We start from the raw sequence: 16,895 nt of genomic DNA on the forward strand, positions 1-16,895 counted from the left end.
ACTGCTAATCTTTTCGTCGATATTCTTTGTGGCTAATTTTGGCTGGGGACCATACCCTTACTCACAGCCTCGTGCCTCACCCCTACAAGTGGGTCTCTATCACAGCACCACACCTCTAGGACCCTAAGACACATGAACTGTTGCAAAATATTCCGCGGTAGTGGTATGCTACAGATCCTTGACAATTTTAAGTTTTCACACTAGCCTACCCCTGCGTGGTGGAGTCTTACAAAGTCCCTTCTAGAGTGAATTCTTCTAGGTGAGGAAAAATGGAAATTCTAACCATTGCAGACAGAATGTCCTGACCCTGCTCCAGACTGTCTTCACGGGGGCAACTCAGAGGGGGGGTGGATTGAGTTTCCCTCCCCACCCCAGCAGAAACGCGGCAGCCGAAAACCACCAGAACCCAACCATCACCATGCTCAAGGCCGCCTCTCCACAGGCTTGGACGAGCCTCACCTACAGGGGAACCTGCAGAAAAACCCAGAATCCAGGAATGCAGGACTCGTGACTGAGATCTCCAGCTCACTCGGAATGGGACTAGGCCTCCCCCTGCCCCCTCTCCAGTTTTCCAGTAGCTTGGCAGTCACACCCACAAACTGCCTCTGGTGCTATATAATCCCATCAATGGCCAGGAACCAGAGACTATGGAATAAAGTTCCTGGAAAAGAGTTACACAGAACATCCTGAACGTGCAGCTGCAAATGTGGCTGTGAGACCTCTTATACTCTAGCCTACTGATAAACGAAAAGTAGCACACATTTGTTTGGGTTTAACATACATGTTTGTAATCTCTTATACAAGGGCTTAAATGGCTCCAGGATGAAATACAGCAATCTTCACACACTTTCCTCTTCTGGTGGTGGGATTGGTGTTTGAATATTACATGTAATGAACTATTGTGAACAACTATAAAAATTAAATTTTAAAAATTCTAACCATTGCAGAGGGAAAAATATTTATGCCTTTTCTATTTCCCTCTCCAGCCAATCACACTCATTTATGCTACAATATCAAATACTAATAAAAGGCTAGGGAGAGAGTATGGTGGGCAACACACTTGGCCTGCACACAGGTTCAATTGAACCCAGGTTCAATCCACTGGTTCCCTGAGGCCCACCAGAAGTGATCCCTGAGCACAGAGCTGGGAGTAAGTCCGAGCACACCTTTTTGAGGCACCAAAATCAAACCAACAAAATTCCCAAAATGGGCACAATCACCTCTGCAGTTAACATTTTATGATATAACTCAGCCAGACGTTTCCCCACCCCTCTAATATGGCATTCTGCATTCTTGTACTCGGGTTTTACATAGTGTACACTTAAGACTTGTGCTTTTCTCTCGCCCAGTAATTTATCAGCACCTAGTATTGCTCTGGATGCTTGAACTATATAACTATAGCCACTAGACTAGATCTCTCTCGGAGGTGCCAACTTCTGACTGCAGGTTATTTTGAGTTGAGGTCCCGTGAAGGCTCCATTTGCCACTTTCTTAACTAACTAGCAGAATAACGTTTGCAGACATTTCCTAGGATTCAGGGTAATTCTCAGAAATAATTTCACTATAGAAAACAATCTAGATGTCATGGCAAACACAGAATTACACAGTTGTGTTGCTCACATTCTTCGGTTGTGCTCGCTGGTGGCACTAGGGATAACGGGCATCAGAGCAGCCTGGGTTGTGCTTATGGGGATCACCAGCAATTAAACTCATGACCTCATGCTTGCAAGGCAGGTACTGTAATCACTGAGCCATCTCCTGCGCCCCCGAGCTTCATTTTTCTCTAGCAATGAAAGGCGCCAGAGTGACAGTGCAGTTGGGAGGGCACTTGCCTTGCACACCGCTGACATGGGTTTGACCTGGGTGTCCCCGAGCACTGCCAGGAGTGATCCTTGGGTGCAGAGCCCTGAGCATCACCGTAGGTCATGCCACCCTACATCACCTTAATGATACTTACTGCAATCCCTGTGCCTTAAGTATGGAGTGTCTGACTTGCAACAACCAAATGTGTGCAAGCACACCATCCAAGTGTGCAACCTGCAAGAGCACAGCAAGCCTGTGTGTGAACACTGCACTCAAGTGTACAAGCAACACAATAAAGGGAAGTGAGGGTGGGGAATGAGTGTGCCTGGGTTCATTTTGGTCACTGTATCTGATGAGGGAACTTCAACAACCAACATTTCCTTCTCAGGATCCAGAGGCTGGAAAGCCAAGTTCAGGAGTCAGCAGATCTACTGTACTGTAATCACTGAGCCATCTCCTGCGCCCTGGCTAGAGGATGCTCCTGACATCCTCACGTGGCAGAAAGCAGAGAGAGAAAGGAAGCTCGTTTCCTTGCATCTCAGCTTAGAATCTCATTCATAAGAGCCCCACCCCCATGGTCTAAGTGTTTTCCCAAAGCCCCACTTCTAAATATCATCATATTTAAAGTTAGACTTCACCATAAATGGGAGGCAGGAAGATGCAAACATTCACTCCATAGCAGAATGGAATCAATCTCTCTTCCAAAAAAGCTCAAAGACGGGGAGAGAGAGAGAGAGAGAGAGAGAGAGAGAGAGAGAGAGAGAGAGAGAGAGAGAGAGAGAGAGAACAGATACAGTATGGTTCTTATAAAATGTGTATCTAAAATAACTGCATTGTAGCACTGTTATCCCATTGTTCATCAATTTGTTCGAGCGGGCACTAGTAACATCTCCATTGTGAGACTTGTTGTTACTGTTTTTGGTATATCAAATACACCACGGGTAGCTTGCCAGGCTCTGCCTTGCAGGTGGGATACTCTCGGTAGCTTGTCGGGCTCTCTGAGAGGGACAGAGGAATTGAACCCGGGTTGGCCATGTGCAAGGCAAATGCCGTACTCGCTGTACTATTGCTCCAGTCCCTAAATAACGTATATAAAAATATTATACATCATACTGTCAACATAAACTATTATAACCTATCTAAACTATAATAAAGCTTAGATTTATTACTAGATTTATTAGAATTATAAAGATTAAAAATAAAATAACACATGCACACACACATACACACACACACACTGTAAGCATGATAAACACTCACCAATACAAGATCAGAATAGACACTTCAAAAACTATTAAGTGTTTATGATCAGGGGTGAGCAGGGACATGAATAGGTAGGGAAAGATATCAGAACTTGACAATGTGATCTAAGGGGAGGGACCCCAGTGTGATTTGTAATTTGCATAATGGAACGAATTAACAGATGTCTTACATAACAATAGTTTTGAACTGAAGCAAAGAAGCAGAAGAAAATCATTCTTTTGGAAATGTAAAAGGACCTGCCAGAGAGGGTAAGTATAAAATACACAGATTTTTTTTTTTTTTTTTTTTTTTTTTTTTTTTTTTTTTATGAAACAGCCAGAAAAGGAGCAGCAGTGAATGATTTGGGTTTCTTCATGGTCAACATTCCTACACAGATTCTCAGAAAGTATTTTTATTATTTTTTAAATTTTAGTCACCGTGATTGACAATTCTATCAATGACAAGATTTCATGCTTATAGTATCCTAACACCCGCCATCAGAGTGCCCTCTCCCCTCAGCATTGTTCCAGTGTCTCCCCCTAACTTCATGTCCCTGTCCCCTCCAAGACAGTTGGATTTATTTGTGTGGTTGGTTGCTTTGGTCTGGTTTGGGCTCACACCTGGTGTCGATCCTGGCTTATGCATGGCTCTGTGTTCCGGAATCACTCCTGGCAGTGGTCAGGGAACCATATGCAAGGCTAGAGATCAAATCTGCAAGGGAAGTGCCTTACCAGCTGCATTATCTCTCTGGCCCAAGGCAGTTTTGACGATTATACAAATCTCTACTTGCATTCTCAGAAAGCCCTAGCCAGGAATTGTGAATTCCTGGCTAGTTTGTAACAACGGTGATGGTGTACACAGAAAACGTGTTGTTCCCATCTCACTGGAAAAGGACTCCAACTTTCCTAGCCACAAAGCCGCTCTAATCTTCCTACTAAATTTGAACAGCTCTGGAATATGTAATGGCTTCAGAAGCAATTTCAGAAACTTCTGGAGAGAAACACCACACAAATGAACAAGTCTGTGGTTCAGAGTTATTAGCTTGATGCCCAAATGCATATCATATTTGCAAGAGGCAGTTTACAATCTGCTCCTCTTGACAAATGTAACACGAGGGGATTTAAATCCCTGCATTTGCAATTCTGTCTCTCACGCTCCGAATTTATGGCGACATTGTAGACACAAATAATGTGTTGGGGTTGAATGAATTGAGGTCTCTGCTCTCTCTTCCAGCTTCATTTCACTCAAAGGAGAGTAATAAATGGAAAGCAAAGAAAGGTCTCAGCACATAGTGAATCTGAGTCCTAATGACCTTCCTGGACTGCAAAATGGATTTGCAATTTGCTTGGCATTGCCCAAACCATTTGGTGCCTCTAATGAGGTGTGAAAACATTGTGGCCATTTTGGACCAAGACTCTGCATTTCAGGCATCTCTTCAATCATTTATGTAGAGTCACACTACCTTTCCCTTGCAAATGATCTGTCAGTGGCAAGGGACAACTTGATCCCAGTCTGCCCTGTCCATTGCTTTAATGGTGACGTGATTGATTGCTAAGGATTTTTCATGTATTCTGCTCCCCCAGGGGATGGAGAATGGCAACTTACACAAGATAGGTGTGGGGCAAGCCAAAGCCTGGGATCCCAGATCTCTTTTTCTTTTAAAAAAAAACTCTGGGTCTCTGGCCAAGAGTATAGAGTGAAGACTCACATTTCTACAAGGGAAGTCATTTGTGAAATATTGTTTGCGTGCTGAGCAGTGCCCAGTCTGTCTCTCAGCTGCTCATCTGTCTAAATTTGCTCTAAAGGCAGCAGTTGGTCAGTCACTACAAAGGCATCTAAATCACATGTGGATAACATACATCCAATAGCCTGAAATCAGTTAGCTTAAAACTGAAAGACTTACTGATTTTGAAAAGGGGGAATTAAGTCCTTTATATACAGTATCCTAATGTTATCTTTTTGTTCCTTTGAGCTTGTCATATATTTTCCTTTCTAAAGTAAAATAAAAACAATCCATGAGATAAAATAAAAGAGAAGCACAGCACTTATGAGCTTCTGTTCTTCATTCATTCCCTCAGTCAGTCATATATCCATCCAGCCAGTCCACAAACATAGATTCCTACTGTTGTATACTCTCCCTGCAGGGTTTATGCTCTGCAGTGCTCAGAGGAACATGCAGTAGCACTGTAGCACTGTCATCCCATTGTTCATTGATTTGCACCAATAACGTCTCCATTGTGAGACTTGTTACTGTTTTTGGCATATCAAATACACCACGGGTAGCTTGCCAGGCTCTGCGGTGCAGGTGGGACACTCTCGGTAGCTTTTCTGGCTCTCTAAGAGGACGGAGGAATTGGACCCGGGTCTGCCGCATGCAAGGCAAACATCCTAACCACTGTGCTATTGCTCCAGTCCTACTGTTGTATACTCTACCAAATAAAATAGCCTCCCATTTGAAACTCACTTTGCTCTTCTCTCACACAAAATCATATTTCAGTGTGAATATAAGAAAGTCATTGAGCTTTTTAATATTTTATGCAAACACCAACCTAAACAAACTTGGATCCAAATTTCTCCTTGAAGCCCTGACCTCACTCTTGAATCCCAGTATTTAGTTAACTTGGGCCAGGCTTCTACTCATCATTATTTTGATGTACCATGAAACATGTTCACAGTTGATGTATGATATTTTCTTTCTCCTCTGAGTTTCTCTGTCTTTGTTGGGCACATACTACTACCTCTGTCAAAAGTCTAGCTCTCGGGCTGGAGCAATAGCACAGCGGGTAGGGCGTTTGCCTTGCACACGGCCGACCTGGGTTTGGATCCCAGCATCCCATATGGTCCCCTGAGCACCACCAGGGGTAATTCCTGAATGTAGAGCCAGGAGTAACCCCTGTGCATAGGCAGGAGTGACCGAAAAAGCAAAAAAAAAAAAATCTAGCTCTCGCGATTGGCTGCTGCCTTTCCTCACCTTCCGCCCATAGTTTCTAAGTAGAGTCAATGGCTTCTTTGTATGTGTCTCTTCATCTCATTGGGCTAGTCTCATTTCACTTTCTTCTCATCCTTTGAAAGGCATCAAAATAGTCACCCCAAAATATTCTGCTTTGAAGTAGTTTCTTTTGGCTTATAGTCATTTGATCTACAGCAAAGGCAGAGAGAGACTTCCTGAACTCCCTTTTAAAAAAATTTTTGTGAAAACATGATTTACCAAGTTGTTTATGATACACTTGTGTTAGACATGCGTTGTTCCAACATCAACTTCACCACCAGTGTGACCTTTCTCCACCAATGTCTGCAGCTTCCCACCCACCACCCCAACCTGCCCACTTTCAGGCACAAGCAAATTTACTTTATATTGTTTGTCACAACTCAAAAGTGAATGGGATTATCAAAACTTTAATCAATAATAGTTATTAGTGATCATTGTTGTATCTCACAACGGGGTTACCAAAGTCAGATTTACTGCACTGGTTGATGCTAAATGAGCTTTCAGTGTTGTTGTTTTCATTTACTGAACTTGGTGGTCTTCTAAGCAACTTTTCCATCAGATTTGCTATGATCTTACAGGGCCCATAGTACTATGAAATTTGGAGGCGTGGCACAACCGCATATGCGGCGATGTAATCCAGGATCTGTGGAGCTGAAATAATTTGGTGGCTTGGCAGCTTGATGAGGTTCACTGTGTAGCTGGACCGTTTCTACATCAAAGGGTGTCAGGTGTGGCCTCGGGCTGCTGTGCTTTCAGGCAGAAAGAGGAATTTGCTAGTTCCCATTCTGAGAAGGACCCACAGTTGTCAGCCCAGGACAGTCTACCTGGGAAGATTTGGCAGCATCATGTTCTTTTGGCGACTAGTTGTGGCGCTGGGCCACTTCTCTGTCACATGTGCAAGTCTGGTGTATCGCTAAGATCAGCACTGCATCATTAGCACACAATGAATTTGTGCTCTAACAGAATGTACCTCTGCTTGAATTTCTTAAATTTGACTCTTGTGTCACCCCAAAGATGGTTAAAATCCCATAATTTCTACAGTTCAACTGTCTCTTTGGAGACATTTTCAAGAATTGGTATTTAGGAATAATTGGAAAGAAAAAAATGTCTTCCAGGACGCAGAGATGCGGCTCAATGGTAGAGTGACTGCCCTGAATGAGCAAGGATGTGAGTTTGATCCCCAGTACCACCCACTTGGTGCAGTGCCATCCTGACAGCGCCATTGTGATCCTGGATGTGGACTCCTGACGGCGCAGTAGCAGCGGGGGTGGGAGGGGACAGCAAAGGGAAAGGGGATGTTAATTGATTCATTTTACAGCAACAGAAATAAAACAGTTAAAAATATTTTCCTGGAGGACCGGAGCTATAGCACAGAGGGTAGAGGACTTGCCTCACATGAGCAACCTGGGTTTGACCCTCAGTACCACATATGATCCCTCAAGCCCAGCCAGGAGTGATTTCTGAGCACTGACCCAGGAGTAATCCCTGGACACAGCTGGACATGGCCCGAAAACAAAATAAAATAAAATTTTCCTGTGAACTGTGTTGTTATACACTCATACACTTTTCATTTATTATTACTATTATTATTATTATTATTACTGAGACATGATCAACCTGTTCCTTTGATGTTGCATATTGGAACTTTTTATTTTAAAGAGGTAAGGTACAGGTTTGCTCCAGTTTGAACAGGGATGCTTCTTTCTGTAGCACAAATGACCAGCTTTTTACAATGAGCTTCTATGTATAATCTGACTCCCGAGTTCCAGTAATTTTTGGTGTAATCAGTCTTTTCCATTGTGGGGTCAGTAAAGACCTGCCTGATTAATCTTTCATCGATTAAGCAGTTATAAGCTCCAGTTATAAAGTGTGAAAAATATCACAATAGACCACAGTATTGCCCCTACTCCCCTTAAGAATTTTGACTTTTTTTTTAATGAATTGCCATGAAATACAGTTACAGACCTGCGAACTTTCATGATTACAGTTCAGTCATACAATGATCAAATACCCACCCCTCCACCAGTGCCCATTCTCCACCACCAATATTTTCAGTGTTCCTCCTGCCACCCCCACCTCCTACCCCCCCTCCCCTCACCTCTGTGGCAGGCACATTCTCTCTTACTCTCTCTCTCCTTTGGGGTGTTATGCTTTGCAATAAAGGTACTAAGTGGCCATCATGTTTGGTCCATAGTCTACTTTCAGCACGTATCTCCCATCCCAAGCAAGCCCTCCAAGCATCATTTACTTAGTGGTCCCTTCTCAATCCCACCTGCCAAAATTTTCCCTCACCATGGGAGACCAACTTGTCATTCTATGTCTGTCCCTCTCTCTCTGACTCATTTCACTTAGCATGGTACTCTCCATGTCCATCCACTTATATGCAAATTTCATGATTTCATCTTTTCTAGACTGGAGCGATAGTACAGCGAGTAGGGTGTTTGCCTTGCATGCCGTCGATCTGGGTTCAATTCCTCCATCCCTCTTGCTACCCGTGGCTATTTAATATGTAACAGTAACAACAAGTAGAACAGTAACAACAAGTCTCACAATGGTGATGTTACTGGGGCCTGCTCCAGCAAATCAATGAACAATGGAACAACAGTACATCTTTTCTAACAGCTGCATAGTATTCCATTGTGTAGATGTACCAAAGTTTCTTTAACCATGCGAAACCAGTCATCTGTTCTCAGGCACTCAGGTTTTTTCCAAATTCTGGCTATTGTAAATAGTGCTGCAATAAACATACACGTGTGTATGTCATTTCTACTGTATTTTTTTTGCATGTCCAGAATATATTCCCAGAAGTGGTATTGCTGGGTCAAGCAGGAGCTCAATTTCTAGTTTTTTGAGAAACGTTCGTATTGTTTTCCAAAAAGGCTGAATCACTCAGCATTCCCACCGGCAGTGAAGGAGAGTTCCCTTCTCCCCACATCCACAATTTTTTGGTGCATCGTGGTCTGAAAAGATAGTTGATACAATTTCTATCTTCCTGATTTTATTGAGGTATGTATAGACCCAGCATGTGATCTATTGTGGAAAATGTTCTGTGTGCACTGGAAAAGAATGTGTATTAGGTTTTTGGGGGGATGGAAAACCCTGTAGATATCTATTAGCCCTCTCTCTTCTGTTTCTTCCTTCAAAGCCAGTACTTCCTTCCTGAGTTTTAATCTTGTTGATTTATCCAGAGGTGATAAGGCACTTGAAGTCTCCAACTACTGTTGTGTTGCTACCAATGTCCTTCTTGAAGTCTATTGGTTGTTTTAAGTATTTTGCTGGTCCTTCATTTGGTGCATATATGTTTAGGAGTGTGATTTATTCCTGCTGTACATATTCCTTGATTATTAAAAAATGACATTTGCTCTTCTTTCTAATCTTTTCCAGCCTGAAATCTATGTTGTCAGATATTAGTTTGGCCACCCTGGCTTCTTTGAGGGAGTTGTTTGCCTGAAGGATTGTTTTCCATCCTTTGACTTTGAGTCTGTGTTTGCTCTGACAGTTCATATGTGTTTCTTGTAGGCAGAAGAATGTTGGGTTCAGTTTTTTAATCCATTTTGCCACTCTGTCTCTTAATTGGTGCATTTAGACCGTTGGCATTGAGAGAGATCATTGTCATGGGGTTTGTGCCATCATTCTGTAGAGGTTTGTTGTGCTTACAGGGGTTTGACTTGTCTTACAGTAGCCCCTTTAGTCCTTCTTTTAAGGTTGGTCTTGAGTCTATGAAGTTCCTGGGTCATTGTTGTTATTAATCTAAAGTAATAGATTAATAGATTAATTTCATCTACCAAATCCTTTATTAGTGACACTTCTTTTTGTAGCTTTCTTATTTCTGCTCTCATTTCTTCCTGCATTTCAATCTATGAAATACTGTATTGTTCCTTCGAGGTTGAGTGAGAGTTTAGCCAGATGAAGTATTTTTTGGTGAGGTGTTTATTTCATTGAGTTTTTTTTTTTTTTTGCTTTTTGGGTCACACCTGGCGATGCACAGGGGTCACTCCTGGCTTTGCACTCAGGAACCACTCCTGGCAGTGCTCAGGGGACCATATGGGATGCTGGGAATCGAACCCAGGTCGGCCGAGTGCAAGGCAAACGCCCTACCTGCTGTGCTATCACTCCAGCCCCGAGTTTTGTTTGTTTTTTTGTTTTGTTTTGTTTTTTACTATATCCCACCATTGTCTTCGGGCTCGGACAGTATCCTCTGATATGTCTGCTGTAAATCTAAGGAGTCCTCCTTTGTATGTTATTTCCTTCTTTGACCTTGCTGTTTGCAGTATTGTGTCTCTATCTATGGTATTCATCATTTTTATTATGATATGTCTTGGAGTCTTTTTATTAAGGTCTCTTTTAGCTGATTCCCTTCAGGCTACTTGAATCTGGATGCCTGCATTCCCCAGCTCTGAGAACGTCTCAGCAATGATATCTTTAACTGTTGCTATTTCATTGGGGTTGCCTCCCTGTCCTTCTGGTACTCAGATGATTCTTATGTTTTTCCTCTATAGTTCATCCCCTAGGTCTTCCTCTTGAGTTTATCCCCTAGATAGAGCTACTTTGGGGTCTTTTCCCATTGTATGTTGTTCCCTGTATGCTTTCTGCAGCTTATCTTAAAGCTCTCTGATTCTGTCTTAGGCTGTTGTCATTCTACTGTTGAGGGCACCCACTAAGTTTTTAATTTCATCTACCAAATCCTTTATTTGTGACACTTCTTTTTGTAGCTTTCTTATTTCTGCTCTCATTTCTTCCTGTATTTTATTGGCTATCCGTTCCACTGTTTCTTTCATGTCTTCCTTTAGTTTACTGGATGCCTATTCCACTCTTTCTTTGAGGTCATTAAACATCCTCAACATTTCATCTCTGAATTCTTTATCAGAGAGATTGTATTTTTTGGTATTCCCTGTTGAGGCTTCTGGGCTCTTTACTTCCTTTTTTAAAAAATTTATTTCATTGAATCACCATGAGAGAGAGAGTTACAAAGCTTTCATGTTTGTCATTCAGCCATATAATGATCAAACACCCATCCCTCCACATCCCACATACCAGTCCTCACCCTGCCTCTATGGTAGACAATTTCCCCAATACTCTCTCTCTAATTTTGAACATTATGGTTTGCCCAGATTTTCTCACCACCATTCAAGCCTCCCTGCCAGGGGCAGATCTAGATAATTAATTTTTCCATTGCTCATTTTGAATATCATGAGCGCATGCTTCTGGAACTCTAGATTGTAAATGGTTGGGTTCCAGAGACATCTCTGGATGGTACTAGTCCATTTTGGGATTCAGTTGGCTGTCTCTGGACCAGGGCTGTTGGTGCTCTAAGATGGTGCCCAGAGGCACATTGTGGATGTAACAGCCAGGCAGATGAGTGGGCAGGGAGCCGGGGAGGGTTAGCCCAGCGCCTCTGCCACCATGAGGCCTGGAGATTCAGTACTGGAACCTGCATCCCTGGGCCTTGCTTGTGGAAGCTCTTTGTTATCAGGATTCCATCTGGAGTAGGCAGGGAGAGCGTACCTGCTCCTTCTGGGGTGCTGTGGTGAAACTGGCTCGGTATGGGGCCCAGAGAGATCTCCAGCGCTGTGGTATCTTCCAGGACTCTCTGCCGTGTCTCTCAGGCTCTTTTCTTCATCCAGTCCTCATGGTGGGGATTTGTGCTTTCACTCTCAGTGTCCCCCTGTTGCTGCGAGAAAGGATTCTGGATGAGCTTGGTCGATGGTGGTCACCTGTTCCACCTTCTGGAATGCTAACTTCCTCTTTGGCGCTCCTCTGTGACTTATGTGAGGCCTCTAGTGCAGCCTTAGAGGATGTGTTCTTTCATGTTAGACATGTTAAGTTTCTTGTGTTCACTGTTACTTTGGGGAGATTGGAATAGGCTAGTGGACTATTGGCCTAATATGTTTGGGATAGCCGGGCTGTCCTCCTCGGAATTAGGTAATGGAGATTGAGATGTGAGTCTAACGTTCTGGGAAAGGGGAAAATAACAGTGGCCGCATGAGCAGCCAGTGCCCTGGAGGCCAGACCCTCCACTGCCACTGTTCCTGTGGGGGAGTTGGCCTTGTCGGTGCCTGAGCATTATTCAAGTCCTACTTCTGATGTCGTCCTAAAACTTGCCGGGGATGCCCTCTGGCCTGGGTGTTCAGGAGGCACCTTGGCCGGGGATGGGGAGGTGAAGAGTCTTGCAGTTCCCTGGGTCAGTTTTCCTGAATTTTGACATTCTTTCGTTTTTGGTTCTTTTCTTTTTGTGAGGGGAAGTGGGTTCTACACCCTGCAGTGCTCAGGGGTTATTCCTGGCTCTGCACTCAGGAATCACTCTTGGAGGGCCCGAGGATCATACGGGATGTTGGGGATTGAAGCAGGGTGGCCTGTGTGTAAGGTAAACGCTCTCCCCTCTGTGCTCTGGCTCCAGCACTTGAACTTTGACCTTCTTAAGCTGAGAACCTTCACCTCCCTCTCTTAATGAAGGACAGCATAGCGATTACTATTTCCAAAAGAAGCAGACTCTCTCTGTGTGTCTCTCTCTGTTGCTCTGCTTCTCTGTCTGTGTGTGTGTGTGTGTGTGTGTGCGTGTGTGTGCATGAGTGAGTTTGTGTATGTGTGTGTTTGTGAACAGAGGGCTTAAATCAGGGACCCTTTTTCTTCACCCAAGTACCGTAATGTGCTTTCCAAACTGGCCAATGCACCTTCAAGTCTGTTTGTCTTGCCTTCTCCAAGTAGTCCCCTTCACTTCTCTCTTCGACCTTAATTTAGGTGTTCCTTTTCTGGGATCCCTTTAATGAAGCACTTCCTTCATTATGTCCTCAACCGTGATTGAGCGGTTTCTCTCTCAGTCATCTAGCTTTCGGGTCGATGATGGATAGAGCCAATTCCTCCACGAGTTAAGCCTCAGCCTAGGCCTCTCTAGGCTGCATCATCGTTGTTTGGGTTACCTGCCTTTGCCACAAGACAATGAATGACAGCAGGTTGGTGCTATACTGAAATCTCTGGCTAAATAACTCACTTCTGCAATATGTTCAGAACTGAAGGAAGTGTTCAAGCAGAACAAACTCCAGTAAAATTTTCACTGAAGGGGCCGGAGTGATAGCACAGCGGGTAGGGCGTTTGCCTGGCATGCGGCCGACCCGGGTTCAATCCCCAGCATCCCATATGGTTCCCCAAGTACCACCTGTTATAATTCCTGAGTGCAAAGCCAGGAGTAACCCCTGAGCATCACTGGGTGTGACCTAAAGGCAAAAAAAAATTTTTTTCACTGAAAAAAATAGTTTATCAACTAAGTTTGGGTACTGAAATATTAGGGGAGGTTTGCATTGCTCTGCTCTCTAGGCGTGTCAATTAGGAAGATGATGTCTCGAGCATTTGGGGCACAGGAGAGTGAATGTGGGTCTCCAGGAAAATGGAAGCCCAGGGTCTGGATACCTGGTTCCCAAGAAAGGCAGGAAAACTCCCATCTCCTCCTACCTCGCTGCTGTCCCTCCCACCGACCCCTCAATCCCTTATGATTCAGCAAGTTCCTCATCACCCAGCCCCCGCAAGATTTCTGTCTCTGATGAAATTTCTGGCACTAAAAAAAAATGATATGAAAACAGGTTCTTTTGGCACACATTGATCTAATAATTCCATGAGTCACAATTAATGAATAATGGAGAATTTTTCTTTCAGCTATTATCTATTATTTTGATAGCTGAATAAAGTAGACACTTCTTGAGTGCCCCTTTTCTACTACATTTTTCACTTCACATAAAGAAGAATATAAGAAAAATAACTCTATGATGTAACCCTTAAGCTCTGTTGGTTTGTTTTGACACAGAGGAAATTTTTTACTAATAAATTGCTTAAGAATAAAACCTCCCGGGGCTGGAGAGATAGCACAGCGGGTAGGGCGTTTGCCTTGCACGCGGCCGACCCGGGTTCAAATCCCAGCATCCCATATGGTCCCCTGAGCACGGCCAGGGGTAATTCCTGAGTGCAGAGCCAGGAGTAACCCCTGTGCATCGCCAGGTGTGACCCAAAAAGCAAAAAAAAAAAAAAAAAAAAAAAGAATAAAACCTCCGTTGTCTGTTAGCCAACATGGGAAAAGAGTAGGAATGACTTCCTGTCTCCCTGTAGCACATTTCAAGAAGAAAAATGTGTTTTCAATGTGTTTTCAACCTTGCGGATAAGGTTTCTCCACGCCACCTCCCCCTCTTCCCTCCCAACACAGTTTACAGTTCTTTGTTATCAATATCTGGGTATTTCTAAAATGCAATTAGTGTTTTCACACAAGGGGAGTTTGAGATGAGAAAATAATTTACAATCAATTAAATAACTACTTACTGGCCCTAAGAGCAAAAACTTTCTTCTGTGCAGCTCTCTCTCTCTCTCTCTCTCTCTCTCTCTCTCTCTCTCTCTCTGTCTCTGTCTCTCTCTCTCTCATATAGATTGAGTTCTTGAACAGTCCAGTGACTCAGGAGACCCAGGACAGTGCTTGTGGTGAGGGGATACTTCTGAAAGAGAACTCTTTTTAAGTGTCCCCTCCAAGCATTGCTGAGGCACAAAAGATTCACAGTATAGAGCTCCTTCATATGCTGGTGAAAAGACATTTGTTGTATTGCACAATTTTTGTCTTTAAAAAGAAGAATCTCCTCTTAAGCCTACAGTAAGAACTCCCATAATTAAGTTGCAAGAGAATGGGAAGTTAAGAGCACGAACTTTAAAACTAGACCATCTGGGTTCATATCACAATACTAACACTTAAAAGCTGCAGGCAGATAGCCCAGTGGCAGAGTACTTGCCTGGCTTATTGAGCCCTTCAAGTTTGAGTCCCAGCACACCAGAGCACCAAGCTGGGAATCTCTTCTGAGCACCCAGCCAGGAGCTCCTGATCACAGTTGGCAGTTGGGTGTGCCTCTTAAGAACTATTTTTTAAAATTAACCATGTGATCTTGAACAAGTGACTTGACCACTTGTCACCTTAATCTCTTCACCTATACATTAGACTGATGGTATTTATCTTTTCATATTGAGAAACAAAATGACTTAACTGATATTCTCCAAGTGCTGAAAGTAGTGGCAGGCACAAAATCAGTACTGTTATTAATTATTCCCCTGCCTTAAAATTCCTATCCCAACGTTAGCTATTCTGGCAGTGTTTAGAGGAGCTAGGATTGCCCTAAAGCAACCCCACTGGAGTAGATATTATTTATTTAGTTTCTGTTTGGGAGTCCACACCTGGCAGTGCTCAGGGCTTAGTCTTGGCTCTGAGCTCAGGGATCACTCTTAGCATGAATCTGGGGACCAGATGTGGTGACACAGATCAAACTTAGGTAAAGCACGTGCAAGGCAAGCAACTCACCTGCTGTACTGCCTCTCCAGCCTCAGAGTAGATATTTATATATTATGTGAGCCAAGGAAGGCTCTCCCAAATGCACACAGCTAGAAATAACTTAGAAATGGCAAATAATCATTTTCAGAACTGTAGCCCATATGTTTCCCTAGAGTAAGCCGCTTCCTCTCCAAGCACAAATTTCATGTAAGGGAGAAATAAACATTTCAAGATAGCTGGAAAGTATCAAGGCTCCATCTAAGGGAATAAATGATGTTCGCCTTTGCCAGATGTAGCATGTCAGAAGCAACTGTCTCTGAAACAAGAGTTTAAACTATGCAAAGAGATGGTCTGCTGGGGAAATGAAATGACTTTTAAGTCATGGTCCTCTACTAAGCCTCGCTGAGAAAGTGGGACAGGGAAGTGTGGTTTATACTTAAAAGGGACTAAATTTTTTTTTTAATGGGACTAAAATAAAGCACGGGCTCACAGAGTGGGCAAAGGTGCCCTTGTCTTATGCTTGGCTCAGTCTCAAACAAGCTCTCTGATGGGCCTTGAGGGAAAACCTTAAACTCAGGGAGACTTGCATTTCTTCAGCTGTAAAATGAGGGAATTGAACTAGATGATTTATAAGGTTTCTTAGAGCTCAGACACCCTATTGCTTTAGGAAATTCAAACAATATTAGATGTGGTATCCAGCTAGCCATGGAAACCAATTCTGGAGACCCAAGGTGGTGGGGGAAATCTTTGCAAGAATATTACTGGTTACTGTCACTGTCATCCCGTTGCTCATCAATTTGCTTGAGCAGGCACCAGTAATGTCTCATTGTGAGACTTATTGTTACTATTTTTGTCATATTGAATTCACCACAGGTAGCTTGCCAGGCTCTGCCGTATGAGTGCGATACTCTCGGTAGCTCGCAGGGCTCTCCGAGTGGGGTGGAGGAATCGAACACGGGTCGGCTGCATGCAAGGCAAAAGCCTTACCACAGTGCTCTCACTCCAGCCCAATATTACTGGTAGCTCATAGAATCAAAGGGAAGGGTAGGCCAGCCCAGAGCCAAGGTATTTGGATGAAACTTCTCACTGTGCTAGAAGCAAGAATCTCTCTATTCTGCTACTGGGATAAATAAACTTGGATCCTTTGTCCCTGCACCCGTCAATCAAGTCCTCAGAGAGAGGATGAGAGTGGTGTGGCTCAGATCACATGCTCTCTCTCAGCTGGTGAGTGAGAAGCCCTGAGTCACAGCCCCTCCAAGTCATCATTCAATGGGCAAGAAGTAATTCTCTACGAAAGGTAAAGACAGCCATGCTGTTCTTTTCTACCAACTTCTCTGCCTTTGTGATACCAACCTGGAAAGCTGGAGATGAGACGGTGCCCGCTCTCACTCCCAGCCTGGTGAGGGAAACACGTGAGTACAACTAGCTGGGTGTAGGGCAGAGTATGAAAAGCACGAGGGTAAGACTCAACCCTCGGGAAACATCACAGGGGGAAAGACATTGTTTTGGGGTCAGAGATGAGGCTCAGCAGTAGAGTGCTGGCTTGGCATACTGCATGTTGCCCTAAGTTAG

This window comes from Sorex araneus, chromosome 5 (assembly GCF_027595985.1).
Source record: "Sorex araneus isolate mSorAra2 chromosome 5, mSorAra2.pri, whole genome shotgun sequence".
Lineage (NCBI taxonomy): Eukaryota > Metazoa > Chordata > Mammalia > Eulipotyphla > Soricidae > Sorex > Sorex araneus.